Source organism: Lithobates pipiens, unplaced genomic scaffold, assembly GCF_037356315.1.
Source record: "Lithobates pipiens isolate NorthernLeopardFrog02 unplaced genomic scaffold, aLitPip1_a1.2 Scaffold_23, whole genome shotgun sequence".
Classification (NCBI taxonomy): Eukaryota; Metazoa; Chordata; class Amphibia; order Anura; family Ranidae; genus Lithobates; species Lithobates pipiens.
In genome coordinates this window covers 115,206,420-115,229,114 of record NW_027507785.1, presented here as the reverse complement: position 1 = coordinate 115,229,114, position 22,695 = coordinate 115,206,420, and the positions used below count along the sequence as shown (strand labels likewise).

The 22,695-nt window shown below is 41.0% G+C and overlaps 1 protein-coding gene across 2 annotated transcripts in view; it reads right to left on the bottom strand.

Annotated features, from left to right (window-relative positions):
* ELFN2 (extracellular leucine rich repeat and fibronectin type III domain containing 2) overlaps positions 1-22,695 on the bottom strand; it is a 219,404-nt gene that overhangs the window by 89,120 nt on the left and 107,589 nt on the right. The window contains exon 2 of one of the 2 annotated variants that reach the window (XM_077452241.1): positions 3,772-3,903. The exons of the other annotated variant lie outside the window; for it this stretch is intronic. The gene's annotated coding sequence lies outside the window, so the exon portion shown is untranslated. The remainder of the gene's footprint in view (positions 1-3,771; positions 3,904-22,695) is intronic. 2 annotated transcript variants of the gene reach the window in all.

The following is a 22,695-nucleotide window of genomic DNA, read 5'->3' as shown; positions in this document are numbered from 1 at the left end:
ATAAGTTACGTTAACAAAAAAAAAAACATATGTTGACCAACCTGCCCCCCCCCCCCCCAAAACCCATAGAGGAATGCAAAAAGCCATGATAACCCATAAAACTGCCATAGCCACAATTTACGTTATTTTTAACAAATATGTATTGCCATTTAAATTTTCTACATGTTAAAACACATTTGGCACATTTTTTCAATCTGAGTTTATTGATTTTTGAAGTTTTAACAAACATAAGGTACAAAAGCATAAAAAAAACAGGGGGTAATACAGGAGCAAAGGAAAATACACACACCGGTATGTGTATTTTTTTGCACAAGGATATGTGAATGTGTGGGATGGGATCCTTTATAAATTCAGTAAGAATGTGGATCAAAACAATATAATTCAACCCATTTTTTTAAACAATCTGCTTAGTGACATGGAGCCAGGTCCTGGAGAGGACTATTTAACTTTTTACATTCTCCCAACTTGTCTTTCCATCTTAGGGAAGACAAGTGGCATTGCTTAAAGTTAAATTATTTTTATGAAATACAAACACTACATATGGTAACAGAACCTGGCCATAAGGTATAAAAAAATTGAAAAATTGGACTTTGAGACATAAACAATAAATACAAACCATATTATATCAAAAACCCTAACCCATAAAATATTAAAAATCTACCTATTGATGGAGACTCCACCCTAATAGCCCAAAATAATAATGATACTAGATATATCCAAATATGCATGAAGACAATGTACTTAGTTTACGCTTCCCTTTTGCATCCTGCCCCTGCATGGATTCTCCCAGTGTATCTGAGACTATTGGGTGGTAACACAAACTTCACCGCTGGAGGCACTAGGAAAGATTAAGCCTGCCTGGAATTCAGGTCCACCTTACTACCCATTCAATCAGAAGGCTCAGTCCTGTTTCTTTGATCAATCAAAGAGAAAAAATCCAGCACCATGATGTCTCAAAGATAAAACATATAAAATTTTATTAGGTCCATCCATTAATAATATATTATGACTAAGGCCTATGTAAGAGGCTGAAACGCTTCAATAATTACAGGTTCCTTTTACTGGATGGATCTAATAAAATTGTACATGTTTTATCTTTGAGACATCATGTTGCTGGATTTTTTTTTCTTCGATTGGAGATTGAATACCTGAGTACTGGGGCTATCCAAGCACAAGTCTCCTCCCATCCTATTTATTATTAACCGTTATTAAGGGGTAACAGCACGATTTCTGGAGATGTCAGCCCTGCTCCTTACCCTAGACACAAGTCCAAGGTATTACAAGCCGAAGAATAATTACCCAATTACACAGAAGCAACAGGGACCCAGACAGTTTCTCTATAATTATGCCAATGTTATGTGGCAAAGTTAACATAACAGTCGTTCTGAATATATACAGAACACGCTTAAGGCCCCTTTCACACTGCTCTGTAGCAAATGCATTTTACCATGATTTTTCTGTGTTTCAGATGTGTTTCCCCTGCATTTCTGGTGTGCTTTTGGGCCGCCTGCACCTGTGAAAAATGTATGTGTCTATAAGTTGCGCTGTTTCTAATTCAAACTATACTTATATACACATAATCATAAATGATATTAAACATGTGCATAACAATGTATAAAAAAATACACACTGTATATAAAGTGCTGTGCACAGCCACTAACAATGTGCAAAACTTTTTGCTATGCTGGTGCTCATAAAATCAAAAATAACAACAGAAAAAAACAACAGATTAGCTGCAATGGTTGCAATCAATTGAATGAATGTGTCCAAGTTTGTAGAAGGTGACTAGTGCTCCAAAAACTCTTGTGCTTTCAAAAAGCGACTGTATATTCCAAATTCCCACATGCAATTCATAAAAGAATGTCCACATGCAAACAATTATTTCCAGAGTGCATGTCCATCACCACTGTGCTCCAAACACAAAGATTGGCAGCTTAACAGATGAAATGATCCCACCAAGAGATCAGGCAGAAAATCATTCCTTATGTGTGGCCGGCTGCAGAGCGGTCCGCATATGCTGACATCATGCTACTATCTCTGACCCAACGTGTTTCCTCTCAGACGGGATCGACTGGGAATGGAGGCTCCAGCAGTGGTGTAAAAAACCCTTTAGGATTTAAAGGAAAACATTTCCTTTCCATTTCCTGCGTTTTTCTTGCAAGTGTGAAAGGGCCCTAACAGAACAGTTACAAACAGCCCTTAGCCCTTGTACACACGGTCGGACATTCCGACGGAAAATGTCCGATCGGACCGTGTTGTTGGATAATCTGACCATGTGTGGGCTTCATCGGACTGTTTACGTCGGAATATCCGACCAACAAAGTTTGAGAGCTGGATATAAAAATTTTCCGACAACATCATCTGATCGGACTAAGTGCCACGCATGCTCAGATCAAATTCCTAGACCAAAGCTATTGGCTACTAGCCTGAACGTAGTCCCGTCATAACTCCGACAGATTTTATTGTCGGAATGTCCGACCGTGTGTACAAGGGCTTACGGTGTTGTTGCCTGCACTACAAAACTGAAAGAATCCCAGCCTTCCTATTTCTGAGGATTGCAAAGAAACTAGCTCTCCTGCCATCACGGAGCAGTCCCTGCATTCCCCCCAAGGGGGACATCCACTTAGAGCTACCCAAGCTTACATGGCAGTCCTCTACTATGTTCACACTTCACTTTCAAAGGAAGAACTTCTCAGTTCCCTTTATGGCACTAAATGTTTCCTGCCAATCAACTATGCTCACAGAGTCTGTTTGTATTCCCCTAGTGGAGGATTGAGAGGGCATACTGCCCAGCAACCACAGAATAGAGTTGTCCCTGAAAGGGACCTTACAATGGAAGACAAAGATTAAGACAACAAAGTGTGGGGACTTACAGTGGCTACATAAAGAACTACACCAGGGTAACTGCTAGACCAATGGCCCTTCTTCCCACCATAATAGCAATCTGCACAATAAAGCCATACTGAATTGTTAATAGGTATACTGTAAATCAGTTGGATGACTATTAAACACCATTGGCACTAAAGATCCAAAGATTTATATTAAAAGAAAATAGAAAATGGAAAGGCAATAGAAGGGTGACCATGACCTGCCTCCTAACCGCCACCCTGGCCTCAACCCTGCCTGCTGTCTATCTTCTTCTGTGCTGATTTCTGTCTGTCTGTGACTATGATTCTAGCATGCTGGGTGCACCAGTATTCTGCCAGCTGTATTTCAGTCTGCTTCTGTCCAGTGATCTTCTTATTGACATATGCATCTCTGTCAAGCCTTGTTTCAGCTTCTGTGGACAGGACCTTCGGCATCTCTTCCATTCTGGATCCTCTCATTCCCTGTTCTCCTCCCCAGGTGTATTGGACCAGAGGTGTTACTGAGGCCCCCTCATCAACCTGATCTCTAATTAGATACATGATAGAAAGCTCATATAAACAGGGTCCTCTTCACCTGAGATGTACACTCTCCCTAATATTGCTAGGGCATAGTGTGGATAGGTAACATCCTTATATTGACAGCAAGTATGTTGGGCATAATGCTCGGTATTTAAATGGTGATCCATGGTAGCCATAGGGTGCACACTGTCTGCCCACAGTGGTTTAAGATTGACTTCTGATGGCTGCCATCTAGAAACTTAGAATTACTTTGTTTCCCCGAAAAAAAGACCTACCCTGAAAATAAGCCCTAGTTTAAAATGCTTGTAAAATCCTATAGTCCACGCTATTACAGTAGTAAAAATGTACAATATGTGTTTTTCTGTAATATTATTGTGCCAAATACCTTCAGTACAGTGTTACTCGGGTCTCAGCTGACCTCCTGCTGCTCTCCTCCTCTTCTCCCAGCTGTCAGCGGGGCATATGGGCTCGGAGCAGAGACGTGAGCTCCAGCGGGTCACAGAAGCATCGAGCGGTGCTGTAACAAAGGTATTTGGCACAATTATATTACAGAAATACACATTATATATTATATACTACTGTAATAGAGTGGATTATAGGATTTTACAAGCATTTTAACTCGGTAATACTGGGGATTCCTGACAGGTAGGGAGGGAGCGGTGAGAGAGAGAAGATAGCACAGTACATGATAAGACCTACCCCGAAAATAAGCCCTCCTGTGTCTTTTGATGCCAAAATTAATATAATATTATTTTCGGGGAAAGACGGTATGTACAATCTATAAACTACCCTTACAATGCATAGTAAATGATGTAATCATAGGAACACAATGCCCCCAAAGGAGATCCTTGTATGTCCCAAAAACACTATACATATCAATTTGCTATTATAAGTAAAAGGTAAATTATAGGTAAATCAATGAACCCATAGCTAAATTGTGAAAATTTCAAAAGTATTAGTACGCCTGCCTTTACACACACATGAACATTAATGGCATCCAAGTCTTAAGCCTCATACACACGATCAGATTGTTGGCCAACAAAACCGTGGACTTTTGTCCGAAGGGCGTTGGCCCAAACTTGTCTTGCATACACACAGCACACAATTGTTGGGCAACAATCACAAACGTAGTGATGTACTACATGTTTTTTCAGCCTTCAAGCGCCACCCTTTGGGCTCCTTCTACTAATTTCGTGTTAGTAGAAGTTTGGTGAGTGTTTCGTGATTTTCAGTTTGTTTCTGAACAGCCATTTGTCAAACAGACATGCTGCATAATTGGAGGAGATAACGTGTTATTTATTATTGGCCTTAGAGCTATTGCTTTGATATTATTTGTTTTAACCACTTGACCACTGGGCACTTAAACCCCCTTAATAACCAGACCAATTTTAAGCTTTGTGTGCTCTCACATTTTGAATGACAATTACTCAGTCATACAACACTGTACCTATTTAAAATTTTGGGTATGCCTGTGTATGGCTGTGTACGGCTGCGTACGGCTGGGTACAGCTGAGTGTGGCTGGCTATGGCTAAGTACAGCTAATTATGGATGGGGGTGGATTGGATGGCTGAGCATGGATGGATGAATGGATTAGTATTGCTGAGAATGGATGGATGGATGAGTATGTTGAGTATGGATGAGGATGGGTGGATGAGTATGCTGAGTATGGATGGGTGAGCATGGATGGATGGATGAGTATGCTGAGTATGGATGGGTATGCAGAGTATGGATGGATGGGTATGCAGAGTATGTATGGATGGGTATGCAGAGTATGGATGGGTATGGCTGAGTTCGATTGAGTATGGCTGGGTATGGCTGAGTACGGCTGGGTATGACTGAGTACAATTGAGTATGGCTGGGTATGGCTGGGTCCAGCTGGGTATGGCTGGGTATTGTTGGATATAGCTGAGTATGGCTGGCTACGGCTGAGTATGGCTGGGTACAGCTAATTATGGATGGGGGTGGATGGGATGGCTGAACATAGATGGATGAATGGATTAGTATTGCAGAGGATGGATGGATGGATGAGTATGCTAAGTATGGATGAGGATGGATGGATGAGTATGCTGAGTATGGATGGGTATGCAGAGTTTGGATGGATGGGTATGCAGAGTATAGATGGATGAGCATGCAGAGTATGGATGGATGGGCATGCAGAGTATGGATGGATGGGTATGCAGAGTATGGATGGGTATGCAGAGTATGGATGAGTATGGATGGGTATGCAGAGCATGGAGAGTATGGCTGAGTATGCAGAGTATGGCTGGGTATGCAGAGTATGGCTGGGTATGCAGAGCATGCAGAGTATGGATGGGTATGCAGAGTATGGATGGGTGAGCATGGATGGATGGACCAATGGATCTGTCACTGAGCAGCACTGTGGGCACTACACATGCAGCCCACACGCTGCTGCCACCGTTGTCCGGAGGAACCGGAAATCACGCTGTTTTGTTTACATGTGATCGCTCCGTCATTTGACACAGCGATAACGTGGTAAACGGCCGCAATCAGCGGCCATTCACCATGATCCGTGATGCCTCCTGGTTCTCTGGACCCGGCGGTCAAGGAAGTTTTCGGGCGCGTGCCCCAGGGGGCAAGCGAGAGCGGAATTCTGGGAGGACATCATAGTACGCCCTCCCAGAGTTAAGCAACCGCCCTGTAGCCGTGTTCTCTTGGCAGATAACATGTCTAACTTTATTTGTTTTCTTTTTTTAATACACAATAAAATAATTGTGTAGAATAATACTTGGCTATGTGTTTTACTTCAAATGACAGTTTGGGAGTAGGCAGTTACATTTAAAAAAATACAATGTAAAATTGACAAGGGACACCGACATAGTTGTTTCTTTGATCTTAACCACTTGACTCCCCTCCTGCCCAGACCAATTTTCAGCTTTCAGTGCTCTCACACTTTAAATGACAATTACTCAGTCATGCAACACTGTACCCAAATTAATTGTTTGTCCTTTTTTCCCCACAAATAGAGCTTTCTTTTGGTGGTATTTGATCACCTCTGGGTTTTTTATTTTTTGCGCTATAAATGAAAAAAGACCGAAAATTTTGAAAAAAAAAACAAATTTTTCTTAGTTTTTGTGATAAAATTTTGCAAATTATTAATATTTCTTCATACATTTTGGCCACAATTTATACTGCTACATATCTTTGGTAAAATTAACCCAAATTAGTGGATCTTATTTGGTCTTTACAAGCTGTGGTGCAAATAATACAAAATTGATCACATCTGATGTACTGGTGGCCGATCTCATTTCTTGCGACCTGAACAAGTCAGGAAAGTACAAATACCCCCCAAATGACCCATTTTTGAAAGTAGACATTCCAAGGTATTTAGTAAGAGGAATGGTGAGCTTTTTGATATTGTCATTTTTTATTTCTCTCATTTGTTATGTGTATACCCCAAATAATGCCCCAAAATAAATTCTGCTACTCCTCTTGAGTATTACGATACCACGTGTGGGACTTTTCCACAGCCTGGCCACTTAGAGAGGCCCAACATGCAGGGAGCGCCATCACGTGTTCTAGGAGCATAAATTGCACATCTAACTTCTTGACTACCTATTACACTTTTGAAGGCCCTGGAGCACCAGGACAATGACACGTGACACTGACGTGGCACTGATGACAGATGGCACTGATGACACGTGACACTGATGTGGGACTTATGACAGATGGCACTAATGGCACTAATACGTGGCACTGATGACACATGACACTGATGACAGATGGCACTAATATGTGGCACTGATGACAGGTGGCACTTATACGTGGCACTGATGACACGTGGTACTAATACGTGGCACTGATGATACATGGCACTAATATGTGGCACTGATGACAGGTGGCACTGGGGACAGATGGCACTGACGACAGGTGGCACTGGGGACAGATGGCACTGATGACAGGTGCCACTGGGGGCAGATGTCACTGACCGGTGGCACTGGGAGCAGATGGCACTGACAGGTGGCAGTGGGGGCAGTGGGGACAGGTGGCAGTGGGGACAGATGGGCACTTTATTTTCATTTTTTATTTTTATTTATTTTTTCCCCCACTAACCGTTGCATCTCTCAGCGGTTCATCTCTCCCTCCTCACACGCTGTCTGTGTGAGGAGGGAGAGCCGGCAATGAGAGATGATCTCATATGTTTACTCTCTGTAAACGGCCGCTGTAATTGCCCATTTACAGCGATCTGTGACTGACTGTGTCCGGGGGACACGGCCAGCACAGAACTTCCCCGATGCATTCTCACGGGAGCGCGCATTGCGGAAGTAAACAGGAGGAGTTCAGGGACGCCCACCCGGCAGTTAGCGTCCGCGCTGTAGCTGTCTTTTGGCTATAGCGCAGGCGCGAAGTGGTTAAAAACTACAGGATAATGGTGTTGTGGTAACTTGCCCAAATAAAAGAAAAAAAGCATAATAATTTTCATATCACTGGAAAAAAAAAGCCTTTGAAAATTAGTTTGCAATAACTCCATCAGTATCACCAGCAAAGCAGCTTCTTTATTATCCCATTAAAGAAGAAAATGTGCATTTCGAGATAATTTACCACGTCACAAATGTTAATTCTCCATTAGGAACGGCAGTTTACAAGACCGACTGCTTCCGGCTCATCCTTGCTTCCGAGCATGCATGTTTGTACTTTGTACTTTTGTTCGACGGACTTGTGCACACACTCTCGGAAAATCTGACAACAGACATTTGACTGCGGAAAATTTTAAAACCTGCTAGCCAACATTTGTCTGTGAAAAATCGGACAACAATTGTCTGATGGAGCATACACACGGTCGGATTTTCTGCCAACAGCCTGTCATCACATATTTCCCATTGGAAAATGTGTGTACGAGGCTTTAGTCCGTAGGGTTCAATATTGAGTTGGTCCACCCTTTGCAGCTATAACAGCTTCAACACTTCTAGGAAGGCTGTCCACAAGGTTTATTAGTGTGTCTATGAGAATGTTTGACTAATCTTCCAGAAGCCCATTTGTGAGGTCAGGCACTGATGTGGATGAGAAGGCCTGCCTCACAGTCTCCTCTCTAATTCATACCAAAGGTGTTCTATTGTGTTAGGTTAGGACTCTGTGCAGGCCAGTCAAGTTCCTCCAACCAAAACTCGCTCATTTGTGACTTTATGGAACTTGTTTGTCGACTGGTGCACAGTCACGTTGGAACAGGAAGGGACCATCCACAAAGTTGAGAATATGAGATTGTCCAAAATGTCTTGGTGTGCTGACACCTTAAAGTCCCATACACACTATTGCCCTGTACACACGGTCAAACATTCCCTCAGGTTCTTTCCGATGGATTTTGGCCCAAACTTGTCTTGCATACACACAGCCGCACAAAGTTGACGGAAAATCCTATCCTTCAGAAAGAGGTGACATACAACACGTACAACAGGACTATAAAGAGGCCAGTAGCCAATAGCTTTCGTCTCTTAATTTATTCTGAGCATGCGTGGCACTTTGTCCGTCTGAGTTGTCTACACACGAATGGCATTTAAACAATCAGATTTTGTTATGAGAAAATTTTATATCCAGCTCTCAAACTTTGTGTGTCAGAAATTCTGACGGAAAAAGTCAGATGGAGCCCACACACGATCGGATTTTCCGACAACACGATCAGATCGCACATTTTTCATGGAAAGTCTGACTGTGTGTACAGGACATATCAGTTTTTCTGCTGAGTTTTTCCTTCAGATTTACCAAAACCATATAATATGAGGTCAAACCTTAGGAGTTTCAATTTGTATGCAATCAGGCAGGCCCTTGCACTACATGGTTTTGGTAAACCTGAAGGAAAAACTCAGCAGAAAAACTGATATTGTGTTGTGTATGGGGTATTGATATTGTGTATGGGGCTTAAGAGTTCCCTTCACTGGACCTAAGGGGCCAAGCTCTACCCTGAAAAACAACTCTACACCATAATCTCCCCTCCAGTAAATGATTTGGACCAGTGCACAAAGCAAGGTCCATGAAGACATGGATGAGCGAGTTTGGGGTGGAAGAACTTGACTGGCCTGCACAGAGTCCTGACTTCAACCCGATAAACACCCTTGGGGATGAATTACAGCAGAGACTGTGAGCCAGGCCTTCACGTCCACATCAGTGTCTGACCTCACAAATGCACTTCTGGAAGAATGGTCAAGCATTCCTATAGACACACTCTTAAACTTTGTAGAACTTCACAGGTTGCCAATGGAGTCCTCTTTCACACCTCCATGATGACATCAAGGAGCTAGTGGATGTTGGAGACCTTTCACTCTTCCACCTTCCATTAAAGGATGCCCCACAGATGCTCAATAGGATTTAGGTCTGGAGACATGCTTGGCCAGTCCATCACCTTTACCCCCAGCTTCTTTAGCAGGGCAGTGGTCATCCTGGAGGTGTGTTTGGGGTCAATATCTTGTTGGAATACTGCCCTGCGACCCAGGCTCTGAATGGAGAGGACCATGCTCTGCTTCAGTATGTTGGCATTCATCATTCCCTCAATGAACTGTAGCTCACCAGTGCTGGCAGCACTCATGCAGCCCCAAACCATGACACTCCCACCACCATGCTTGACTGTAGGCAAGACACCCTTTTCTTTGTACTCCTTACCTGGTTGCCACCACACACACTTGATACCATCTGAACCAAATAAGTTTATCTTGGTCTCATCAGACCACAGGACATCCATGTCTTAGCCCTTGTACACACGGTCGGAGAATACCGTCGGAATGTGTCCTATCGGACCGTGTCGTCGGATAATCCGACTGTGTGTGGTATGCATCGGACTGATTCCGTCGGAATATCTGTCGGACCCAATTTTTCAACATGTTAGAAATATTTCCCGACCAACTGGGCCGATCGGACATCCTCCGATCATGTGTAGAGAATTTTGATGGGACCAAGTGCCACGCATGCTCAGATCAAATTCCTACATCAAAGCTATTGGCTACTAGCCTCAATGTAGTCCCATCGTAACTTACGTCATCACGTTCTGAAAGATCGGATTTTTTCGCCAACTTTGTCCAACCGTGTGTATGCAACAGTTTCGGACAAGATCCGACGGACAAAATCCGACGGGCAAAATCCGACGGATTTGGTTGTGGAAATCTCCGACCGTGTGTACAGGGGCTTAGTCTGCTTGTCTTCAGCAAATTGTTTGTGGGCTTTCTTATGCATCACCTTTAGTCCTTCTGGGACAAAAGCCATGCAGACCAATTTGATGCAGTGCACGGCATATGGTCTGAACAATGACAGGCTGACCCCCCACCCCTACAACCTCTGCAGCAATGCTGGCAGCACTCATACGTCTATTTCCCAAACACAACCTCTAGATATAACACTGAACACATGCACTCAACTTCTTTCGTCGACTATGACGAGGCCTGTTCCGAGTGGAACCTGTCCTGTTAAACCACTGTATAGTCTTGGCCACCATGCTGAAGCTCAGTTTCAGGGTCTTGGCAATCTTCTTATAACCTTTACCAGAGCAATAATATTTTTTTTCAGATCGTCAGAGTTCTTTGCCATGAGGTGCCATGTTGAACTTCCAGTGACCAGTATGAGAGAGTGAGAGCGATAACACCAACTTTAACACACCTGCTCCCCATTCACACCTGAGACCTTGTAACACTAACGAGTGACATGACACCAGGGAGGGAAAATGGCTAATTGGAACCAATTTGGACATTTTCACTGTACTTACTTTCGTAGCCAGCGGTTTGGACATTAATGGCTTTGTGTTTAATTATTTTGAGGGGACAACAAATTTACACTGTTATTCAAGCTGTACACTCACTACTTTACATTGTAACAAAATGTAATTTCTTCAGTGTTGTCACATGAAAAGATATAATAAAATATTTACAAAAATATGAGGTGTGTACTCACTTTTGTTATCACTTGTATATCACTTGTTATCTATCTATCTATCTATCTATCTTTCTATCTATCTATCTATCTATCTATCTATCTATCTATCTATCTATCTATCTATCTATCTATCTATCTATCTATCTATCTATCTACCTATTATATATATATATATATATATATATATATATATATATATATATATATATATATAGATAGATAGATAGATAGATATATATATATATATATATATATATATATAGATAGATAGATAGATAGATAGATAGATAGATAGATAGATAGATACAGGGCTTTTTTTCTTGGAGAATAGGTGCATGAACTCCCCCCGTCTGAGTCACCCCTTGTTTCTGCCCCCCACCCACCTCTGACTATCGCCCCTTGATTCCACCCCCTACCCACCTACCAGTACTACCCCTTTAGTACAGAACCAAGTATCATTTTGTGGTGCTAACTCATAAGTATGGAACATGTTGATAAAAAGAAAAGCAGTAAAATAGATCCCCTGCAGCCAGCAACAATAGAATTTCAGCACTAGATCCCCACACAACAATAGACTCCCCCAGCAACAATGGACTCCACCCCAACAACAACAGATTCCCAGTGAAGCAACAGGGAACTACGCACAAAATATCTACCCAAGCAACATTAGACCCCCACCCCCAGCAGCAACAACAGATCTCCCAGCAGCCAGCATCAATATATTCTCCAGCAGCCAGTAAAAATAGACCTCTTCCTCAAACGTAGATCCCTTCCAGCAACATAAGACCCCCCCAGTAACAAAATATCCCCCATCAGCAACAATATACCCACACAAAAAATTAGATCCCCACCAGTGACAATAGATCCCCCAGCAGCCAACATCAATAGACCCTCCAGCACACCCACCCCACGCTATTACATACATTCAGTGCTGGAGGTGCTGGAACTGCGTTCCCCCACGTTCCAGCTGAAAAAAAAGCCCCGTATGTCAATATATAGATAGATAGATAGATAGATAGATCTATCTATCTCTCTCTCTCTCTCTCTCTCTCTCTCTCTCTCTCTCTCTCTCTCTCTCTCTCTCTCTATATATATATATATATATATATATATATATATATATATACAGTATATATTTATTTGTGGTTGAAGCCCTTTGACCGAGGACAAATATGAATCACATAACACAGACCTAAGGTGTGCCTTGGTCAGTTGGTTGGTATGCCAGGAAAAGGGGGCATACCCAAGATAAGTAATGTAAGATTATGGAGAGGAATGTGCATAGAAGTACCCTGAAGGGGCATGGGAGGGAGGGTATTGCGCATTGGAAGCGACAAAGAGCACGGGCAAGTGGTCCGCTGAAATACCCCCCGGACTCCTCCCATAAATTCAGGCCACCATACTGGCCTTCTTATATACTGTATATAAGAAATGATTAAGATGTGGGAGAATAAAGATGCAGAATAAAAAAGGCAGATGTAAAAGTGTGTGTGTGTAAGGGGGTGTAAAGTAAAAGCACGGAGAGGTAGGGGGAAGGCGTAGAAGGAGTGAATATTATGCGAGGGGGAATACAAGATGTCGAAGCTTGAAGGGAACAGAGCTGAATGAGGCAGAGAAATGAATGCGGTGAAAAATAAAAGAGAACGGTGACAGCAGCTAAGGAGTGTGCTGGCGAGAGGGAGAAGGTGTTAAGAAAGATAGAAGGAGAGAATCAGCAGTGTGTCGATATAAATAGAGAAAGAACAAGAGCGACAGGAACAAAACCTGGAGGGAGACAGATGTGCAAGCCGTGTGGAGGAGAGAAAATTCTCTTCTGTGATGCAAAATATGCTTTTTTTTTCTAAACACATTTAAGATATTGCACTCATTTAAGACTTATTGCTGTGGTATTAATTGAAAATACAGTACACAAAACTATGCAGTTATCCATGGCAACCAATCAGAATTCAGCTTTGAGTATGTCAATGAAAGGAAAACTGATACTGGATACTATAGGTTTCAGCACACGACTGTTCTTTATTCTGTCATCATGATTCAAAGAAAAAATGAAAATCCCAGACAGAAGCAACAGATTTGCAGAAATTGCTATTAATGAGGGAAAAGGGACATGCCTGTTTTAAGGCTCACTTTCCCTATGGGATTGTGACAGTTAGAGAGTTTCAAGGCTCCCTTGAAGAGAGTGAGGGGTTACAGGGCTTCAAGCCCCCCTTTTTCTACCTTTTAGGGATCCTTAAAGTGAAGACAAGTGTCAAGGCTCCCCACTCACCTGTAAGGAAACGTGAGGAGCTTTCTGAGGGATCAACTAATTGGTGGGGTGAATTTTCTTGGGGGTCACATGACCTTCTGGAAAGTTCTAGAATGTTTTGGGGGGGGGGCTATATAAAGTAGGTCTGGACCCCAGAAGTTGACTCACCTCAGGCGGTATCTCTGTGGTGCTCCTCTCCCTCCTACCCCAATTTATGTTGCGGCCTATTACTATGTGGTTGGGTCACCTTTTGTTAAAAAAGGGGGGACTTATGTTATCTAAAGTTCACAGCTTGAGTTTTATGACTAAGCTGATAATTGGCATTTCAAGTATCTGTATTATATGTATGGGATGTTTTAAACTTGCTATGCATTTTATGGCTTGAGTCGTAGTGACTGAGCCTTTTCTTTAGGTGGAAAAAAAGTGAGAAACGTAAAATGTTATATTTTGAATTTTTAAATAAAGTGTTTTTATTTAAACCAATAATAAAGATGGCCGTGGCCAAGTTTACTTCAAAGAAGTTTTTTGGTTTTATTTATTTATTTAAGATACTGCCTACAGTCCCAATAATGATCTAAAACTGGCTGTAGAGTCATTATTACATTCTAAAACATTTATTGTAAGAATTGAGTGGGAGCTGTTGTATTCAATAGATTAAATAAACCTGAAAAGTTTATTAGTTGTCACCTAAAAATTGACACATTTTAATAATGCACAATGAATACAATTCATTAGAGAGGAAGTAAGCTCTCCCACTCTGATGCTTCTTTTCATTTAGTCCATTATAATAAGTAATTATCAAACTATAGCCACTGTAATCCAGCCCAAATCACATATTATTTACTGTTTAAAAAAAAGTAAAAAAAGAAACTGTAAAAAACTTGTTTCCAGGGGTTAGGCAGCGCCATCTTAAGTCATGTTTTGAGTGCACAGTGGAGTGTATTTCCACCCTTACATTGAGCACTTCCTGTACTGTTAACCAAGCCGCCTTCTCAATCCAACGTTTCTATGGCAACCCTGCTTCCCTGTTCATAGCTGACTTGTTTTATTTCATAGTATTTACTTGTGCCGATTGTCTAATGTTTACCTTTGTCAGTCTTATCGGCTTCAACTGATAAGACTGCAGTAATGGCCGGGTTTACACTGCATGTGATGTCACATGGTCACATGGTGTGTAGGAGGAAGCTCTGAATGATTCTGCAGCTTCCTGGGATATCAGTGGTGTGCCGTAGGAAGTCCTGATAACAGATAGACAAGCCCATAGAGAGTGTCAATCAGGGGAGATCTGGGCATGCTCAGTGAAGTCATTCTAAATAACAAAAAGGATTCCAACAATACTATAATAAATAAGAAAGTAAGGAGATATCTACAAGCAGTGTTCATTAGGGTTTTTCATGCTGATTTACAAGAGTTGTGGGGGAGAGTTTACAACCACTTTAATTATTGTGCGAAAATCCACCCTGTACTGTGTTATATTAGAAAATTGTTTGAAATGAGTTATCGCTGCATTAGCATTATGGGGTTTCTTTCATTGAATCTGGTGCTATGTGATTGATTCGTTAATGTAAACTTGTATCTTGCCCATACTATACAAAGAAATAGGTTCACTTTACAGGAGGGACTTTAAATCCTAATTCAAACATTTTAAAAATTCATTTTTCAGGAGCTCTAAAAGTAAAAAATACAGCTTTCGCTGCAAAACTCACCTCCTCTCCAGCAATGTCCCCTGCAGACTCACCACTCTGAGGTCCAGCGCTAGTCCTCTTCCAGGTTGAATGTCACCCAACATCATTGAACCGAGTTCCTGTGACCCCAAGTTGTAATGGACACAACCCCTGGGGGTACACCGTCAACCAGCCTGACAGTGCTGCCACACAGAATGGTACTCACACATTCTTACTAGAGAACAGTTCTGTGGAAGTGTAAGAGAACAGCCAATTCCAGAGAAGACTGAAGACTACTGTTGTCACATGGATGCCCAGAATTTTGTGGATTTATCATCTTTAAAAAATAATTGTGGATTGGGCTTCAGGAAAAGGGGGGGGGGGGGGTTGGTAAAACTTAGCATTGGACATTAAGTAGCATCTACTTACCATCTACTGCCAGTCAACCCAGGAGTCCTGTGCATGTTTTGACTAGCTAAGCAGGATTATGCATCCCCACCTGTACAAGATTTGGCTATTGGGCTGTGAAGCACCAAGCATTACCTTGTGGGGTGGTCGGAGGGGACATCATATACAGGTTCTATATCTGAAGATGCAGGACATTTTTTGCCCTGACAATGAGTCTGAACAGCAAAGAAAGCCAATGGCTCCCACTGCTGTCTAGGCCAATGAGGAGGAAGAGTCCCCGGAGAGCTGCTTTCGTGCACATTGCTAGATTGAGAGGGAGCTCAGGTAATTATTGGGGGTGGGAGGATGGGTAGCTGCTCACAGAAGTTATTTTTCCTTCATGAATAGAAAACCTGCTTAAAAAATCTTCAGCCTTTAGAACCACTTTAAGGACCATGCTTTTTCTCGTATCTTTTTGTTTACAAGTAAAAAACAGTATTTTGTGCTAGAAGATTACACTTTTGTGAATTTTAAAGCAAAAAAAAAAAAAAAAATTATATAACACACTTTTTTTGTAAAATATAAAAGATGATGTTATGCTGGGTGAATAGATAACTAATACAGTATGTCAAGCTTTAAATTCGCGCACGCTCATGGAATGGCAGCAAACTATGATACTTAAAAACCTCCACAGACAAAGATTTAACATTTTTTACAGGTTACCTGTTTAGAGTTACAGAGGAGGTCTAGTGCTAGAATTATTGCTCTCACTATAATGTTCACGGTGATGTCTCCTGTGTGGTGCAAACATCGTTTACATATGCGTGCACGGCTTAACCCTCTTAGTGAGAATCCCGATTGTGGCTCGGGGGTGAATTTTCCATACCAAGAGCGGTAGCCCCGAGCCACACTCTGGGCTGCATCGCAGTATCCAGGGAAAGTTACTTACCTTGTCCCCAGGATCCTGGGATGTCCCCCCGCTGTGTGCAGCGGCTGTGTTTTCCGTCTGATGCTCTGTATGCCCGGCTTTGTTCCCTGCGAGTGGCGCGATGCACGGAGACGGAGCCTGACGAGAAATTCAGAAAGTGCAAAACACATACAGTATACTGTAATCTTACAGATTACATTACTGTATCAAATAGTTTCACCTCCCTTTTGTCCCTAGTGCTTTGTCCAGTGCCCTGCATGTAGTTTTATATTATATATACTGTTCTTTCTGCCTGGAAACTTCAGATTGTCCATGGCAACCAAAAAGCATCCCTTTACGTCAAAAGCAGTTTTAGACCAGCTAGAAAACAGTGATAGTAAATTAGAACACTTGCAGAATTGAGCGATAGTGATTCGTGAGGAAATTTGTCATCAGACACTGAAAGTAACAATAGCGACAATTCTGCAACATTTCAGTGTTTTTGAGTTGATTTACATTATTAAATACATTTTATTATTATTATATTATTATTTTTTATAATTATTTATAAATATTTATTATATTATACTTTATGATTTTGTGTTTCAAACTTTATCATACCCGGGATATCTACTAGATTCTTGTTTGGACAGATTTAAGTGAGTTATTCCTATGAATTACAGGCCTACAATATAAAATGCCAAATTTCCATGCAAAACAATGTACCGCTTTCAGCATTAAAAATCTGACATAATCATACTGCCAGGGAGGTTAAGTATGTGTTTCTGCGCACGAGCATGGAGGGATGGGGGGGTTATTTATTTATTTACTCTGTTCCTTTAAAAAAAAAAAATATATCACTTTTATTCCTATCACACGGAATGTAAACAACCCTAGAAATAAGGGATGATAGGTCCTCTTTATAAAACCCCAAATCTCTCTTCTACCCTTGAAAGCAAAAGATTAAAAAAAAAACTCATTGATCTTTTGATTAAAAAAATAATAATAATTGTATACTTCTGCCCTAGACCGGAAGTCAAGTCATGACGTCGATCTGGTCCTCCTAGATCATACAGGTGGGGAGAGACGATCTGGTCTCTCCTCCCCTCTGTCACCAGCTGCACGATCAGTGGGATCATTTCCCAGGCTCACCGGTAAGAACTAGAGGTGCACTGAATTGAAAATTTGGTGCCAAAACTGAAAATGCAGTATGCACTTGGCCGAAAACCAAAACCAAAAATTACAGTTTTTCAAAACTATATATATTTTTATATATAATTGTATTATATTTGACTTTTTAATTAATATCATGAATTTAAATGAATATGAATATATTGTCAGACATTATTGGAACGAATCGCAAGAAAAGCTCAAGAGAAATGTATCCCTTTAAATTCTGTGTATGTCTTTACACTGGTCTATTGCACTTCCGTTATAGTGTTAAAAATCTTGCTTACTGCATTTTTGATCAGCTAAAAAAAAACTGCACCAAAAACGCACCTCCCCATTGAAATGTATTGAAAGCGCAGCAAGAATGCATCAATAACGCGCCCATGAAACGTTTGTGATGCAGTTTTTGACTGTGTCATTATCTGCACCTTTTTTCTTTTATTGGCAAAATGCAAATAACACCATTTTTGCCCAATATGTTTCCGTGGCCGAAACTTTGGTGCATCTCTAGTAAAAACAGAAAGCCTGAGAAACACTGGGCAAGTTGCGGTCAACCTGGTACTTTGCCAAGAATGTGCCTAGGCTCACTTAAAAAAACAGCCTATAGGTTTATGGCATTTTTGGGGTATTAGAGAACAAGGCCTTCTCCCCTTCTTCCTAGAATGCAATTCTTAAACTTGAGAAATTAAATGTGGGGAAGGAAGAAGGTATTTAACTATTTGCAGACTCCAACTCTGAACAACACTGAGCTTACACAAGGATTAGACTCTGGGCTAAGGTGGACAAAATGGCGGAGGAGAATGGGGAAGGTAAGTTCCAGTGGTTGGGTGATGTCCTACCAAAAGATCCTGTAATGCTACCCGAAATGATTAAGGTGACACATTCTTAAGCTGTAAATATACCTAAGCCATTGCTACTCAGAACCAGAGTCAAACATAATGAATTATGGCAAAGATAAAAACTGGAGGTCAACATGGCAGTGAAAAAGTTAAGGGTCTCCCTGAAACACATGGCCGCCCCCTCCGCAGACAAGCACACTCCCTCCCTCGCACCCACACAGACTAAAACAAACAGTGCATCATGTTTTCATATGGTAATGCTTCTCCATCTCCTAACGAGGCTGTTAATTAGAGCTGTGTGCAGCGCGGCAGGAGGAGGGGTTGTGGGAATGTGATTATAACGTGTTGCTGTGGGTTAATTCCAATGCAGAGGGACCTGCAGAGCATCACACTGCTGTGCAATGTGGATTACAGTGGTGGAAAGGAGGTGGGGTCGTTGTGTATGAAAGTAAGGGAGGGAGTGGGGAAAAGATGTGTCATTTTTTATACGTTATGCTGAAAAGCAGCTTTCTGCTATTCTACATTCTTATACTGGGGAGGGGAGAAAGAGCAGAAAAGGGATGCCTAATGAGGAAAAAACAGAGGGTGATAGGAATAGAGATAAAAATGAGAAAGGCCGAGGAGAGGAAAGCCGTCAATTAAAAGATATGAGATGAAATGCTGCTGCTGCTGCAAAAAAAAAAATGATACAAATACGCATATAATGCAAGATTGCAATGATAAATAAATCTATTTTGTAAGGCTATGCAAAGGCATAGAGAAAACCTGTCAATATATTTTAGTTGATGTGCAAGTCAGTGTATAGTTATCCAGGGAGCTCATATTGAGAATCGTTCATAAAACAGAGCAAAGAGCTAAATCCTGACATGTTAGAGATTACTGGAGACCTGACTAAGTACCAAATGTTTGATAATGCCAGGAGGGTGGCCCAAATCCAGAGAGGATACACATGGTCAGAGCAGGAGGTCAATATGAGAAATGTGTCAGATGACACATGAAGAGATGTGAACAAGAAAAATGGAAAAGATGCTCCTGGCACTGTTCTGAATGGAAGAATATTACTCTGCTATTAGAGAGCTACAAACAGAAGAATGGGGACATGTTCACTTCAGATGCATTTGAAAATATATGTGTTAATGCGTGTTATATTAATGTCATTCATGTTTAGATGTGTTGTGTTGCAACTTTAGAAGAGCCAATTTTTAATTATCATGAAAGAAAAATACAAATCACCAAATAATGCAGAATGGAATACTTTTCCTTCAACACACTTTCCTGCAATGTTCTTCAATGTGTGCTAACAAGACTAAAATCACTTAGTGAGTGACGCTTGCTAATACAAATATATATATATATATATTCAAATAGGTCTAAATAAGAGAATTTAAAAAAAAAAATAAGCAAAAAAAATAAATAGTTACATAGTTATTCAGATTGAAAAAAGACAAAAGTCCATTTAGTTCAACCATAAAAAAAAAAATCGTAAAAAAAAATAGTAAAAAGTACTCAGTCCCAGCAATCAGACTGTGAAAAAAATGTCTTTGAGCTCATACCCTTATCTTGGATGGTGCCTCCAGCTAAGTGACAGTCCCTCTGTGTGAGTCCGAATCAGCTCATGTGACATAATGTACAAAATTCCCACTCACCAGATGGTGTTGACCCTAATGTCATACGACAAATAGGAGTCAAATAAGGCTTGTGTGATCTCGATGACTCCGGTGTATTTTTCACCTCGCTCCGATGTATTTTCCTAGGGGTTTGCTAGTTCCAATGGCAGGGTATAGTGGTGATAAATGAAGAAAAAACTCCTCATATCGTAAAAATGTAAAAATGTATTGAACCACCTTATGGGTTAACATATATAAACCCGCAATATTAAAAAGTGGGCAAACAATATTCAAAACTTTGTACTGTGTGGAAGAGAGCTTGACGCGTTTCATCATTACGTGATGTTTTGCACATGTATTTATTGCAATGTCTCATGTCCATACTGTTTGCCTGTGATTGAAATGCAGCAAAATGCATGTCAATACCTACTTGCCGACCACCCTATAGCAGTTTTACTGCTACAGGGTGGCCATGCTGCTGAGGATCACATATATATATACATGATCCTGCCCTTCCTGGTATCGGGCGCAAGTGCGCAGCCTGTTTGACATGGACACCTTCTTTTGAATGTCCATAGTTGTGGGTCCTCTCAGGAGCCAAAAGATTATTTACATCAGCACAGGGGTGTAAAATGGACTGGTGGCCTCAGGCATTATTGTTGTGCTGGATTAGCGATCCCCCTACCCTGGAACTGGTGACCTGAATGGTGGACTTAGGTGAGTGTAGCAGGTAAGAAGTTGGAAGACAAGGGTGGAATGGAAGGTTTTTAGAGTGGGGCTTTAAATGATGCACTGGGGTTTATTCATTAAAAAAGTATTTCACCTTGTAAGAGAATTTTGGTGAAAAAGGGGAAATTCACTTTTGCAAATAATATCCAATTACGTGCAAGAGAAACAAAAAAAATATAGTTTTTTTTGCTTGCAAATGATTGTGACTGAAGTCAGTAGAGCTTCACCTCATTCACAAATCTAAGGGAAAATTGAATTTGTTAAGTGAAAATTCTAAACTCCTTTAGCCAATCAACCCCCAATAAGTCCAATAGGGGGTAAAATACACATTAGGGTTAATTTATCAAAGGAGTACAATATTGGTTTAGCTCAATAAACCTGTACTCCATTCACTTATCCAATAGAAAGCAAGGATTTTTATTAATTCTTTTGCACATAATTGGGTGAACAAAGGTTAACTTGGATGAACAAAAAAAAATACTCGTTATAAGCTTGACAAATACCCGTACAAGATATGCCATGGCTCATAATTGTTGTGTAATGGCCAACCTGGGCTCTAATGGAAGTAAAATTGCCAGGGTACCGGTGTAAACACAATTATATTCCGGTCCACAAAAGACTTCCATGGGCTAAAATAATAGTCCTCCAACTGGCAGGGTTCCAATCACTGAGCTACTGCAGAGAAGTCACTTAAAAATATTTTGCCTGTACTTTATATATTCAGACTAAAGGAAATCTTGGGCAGATTGGGTAGGATTTACATTTTTCAAAATCTAGATTGTAAAATACTAATTAATGCATATCTAAACCCAATAACAAAAAAAGTAATGTTTTGCAATTTACCAATCCTTGGATGTGCTGACCGCATTAAATACATTTTTTAAGGCTTTTATCTCTTTTTTTTAACCTGGGGATCCTGCCAGTAACACACTTCCTGTCCTAGGGTGACAACATTCATTTACTGCACAAAATCTATGTCTGAAAGCATTGTCAACCTAGGTTGCTCTCCTGATTTGGAGAACAAATCTCCATTACATAGAGGGAATCTGTTCAGCAGTCCACAGAATATAGAAGGGAAGGCTGATATTGTTTGAGATTTGAAGAGTAATTATAATATGGATATGTTTACATACAATAGTTACATTGATCCAGTTTAGACCAAAATGAGTGCAAAAAGAAAGAGCTATTCCGTTAAGCACAAGAAAGGCATCGTGGATAACTACCGAGGTAAGACTCTTACAGCTTTCTGCAAAGAGATGAAAGTAGATCTCTGAATGATCCGAAAATGGTGAGAAGAGTATGATAACCTCAGTGAACAGGTTGTTTGAATAAATGTTGATTATTGTATATGATTAAATAAGACATCCCCTTAAAATAAGCCCCAAAGCATCTTTAGGAGATAAAATTAATATAAGACCCGGTCTTATTTTCGGGGGAGAACAGTATATACCATGCCTGGCTAATGCCCCTTGAAGTTGTAAATCAATGAAGTAGACAATGCTTCTCCAGTGATCTCCACCTGTATTCTGAAAACAGGAGATCAGCCACTTGGCAAGGGTGCCAATCAGGGAATGCTTTGCATTTCCTGAATGAAGGCAAAAGGTTCTCTGCAGTGAACAAGAAGTTACAGGGACACAAATATTCAGAGCAAGATCAACAGGAATTTATCTGTTTCAGCTATCTCATCCAAAGAATGGTAAGGTGTAATAGATTAGGTATTTTAACAAATATATTATACTACTCCTCACTGAAGTCAGGAGACCGCTAAAGCCTTGTTCAGTACTGCCTACTGAACATGACCCATTCATCTGAATGGGAGCGCCCTGCAACTACCCCACAACAGCATGCATTGCACGCAATTGTAGTATTCCAGTGCAGCATTCAAGAGGTT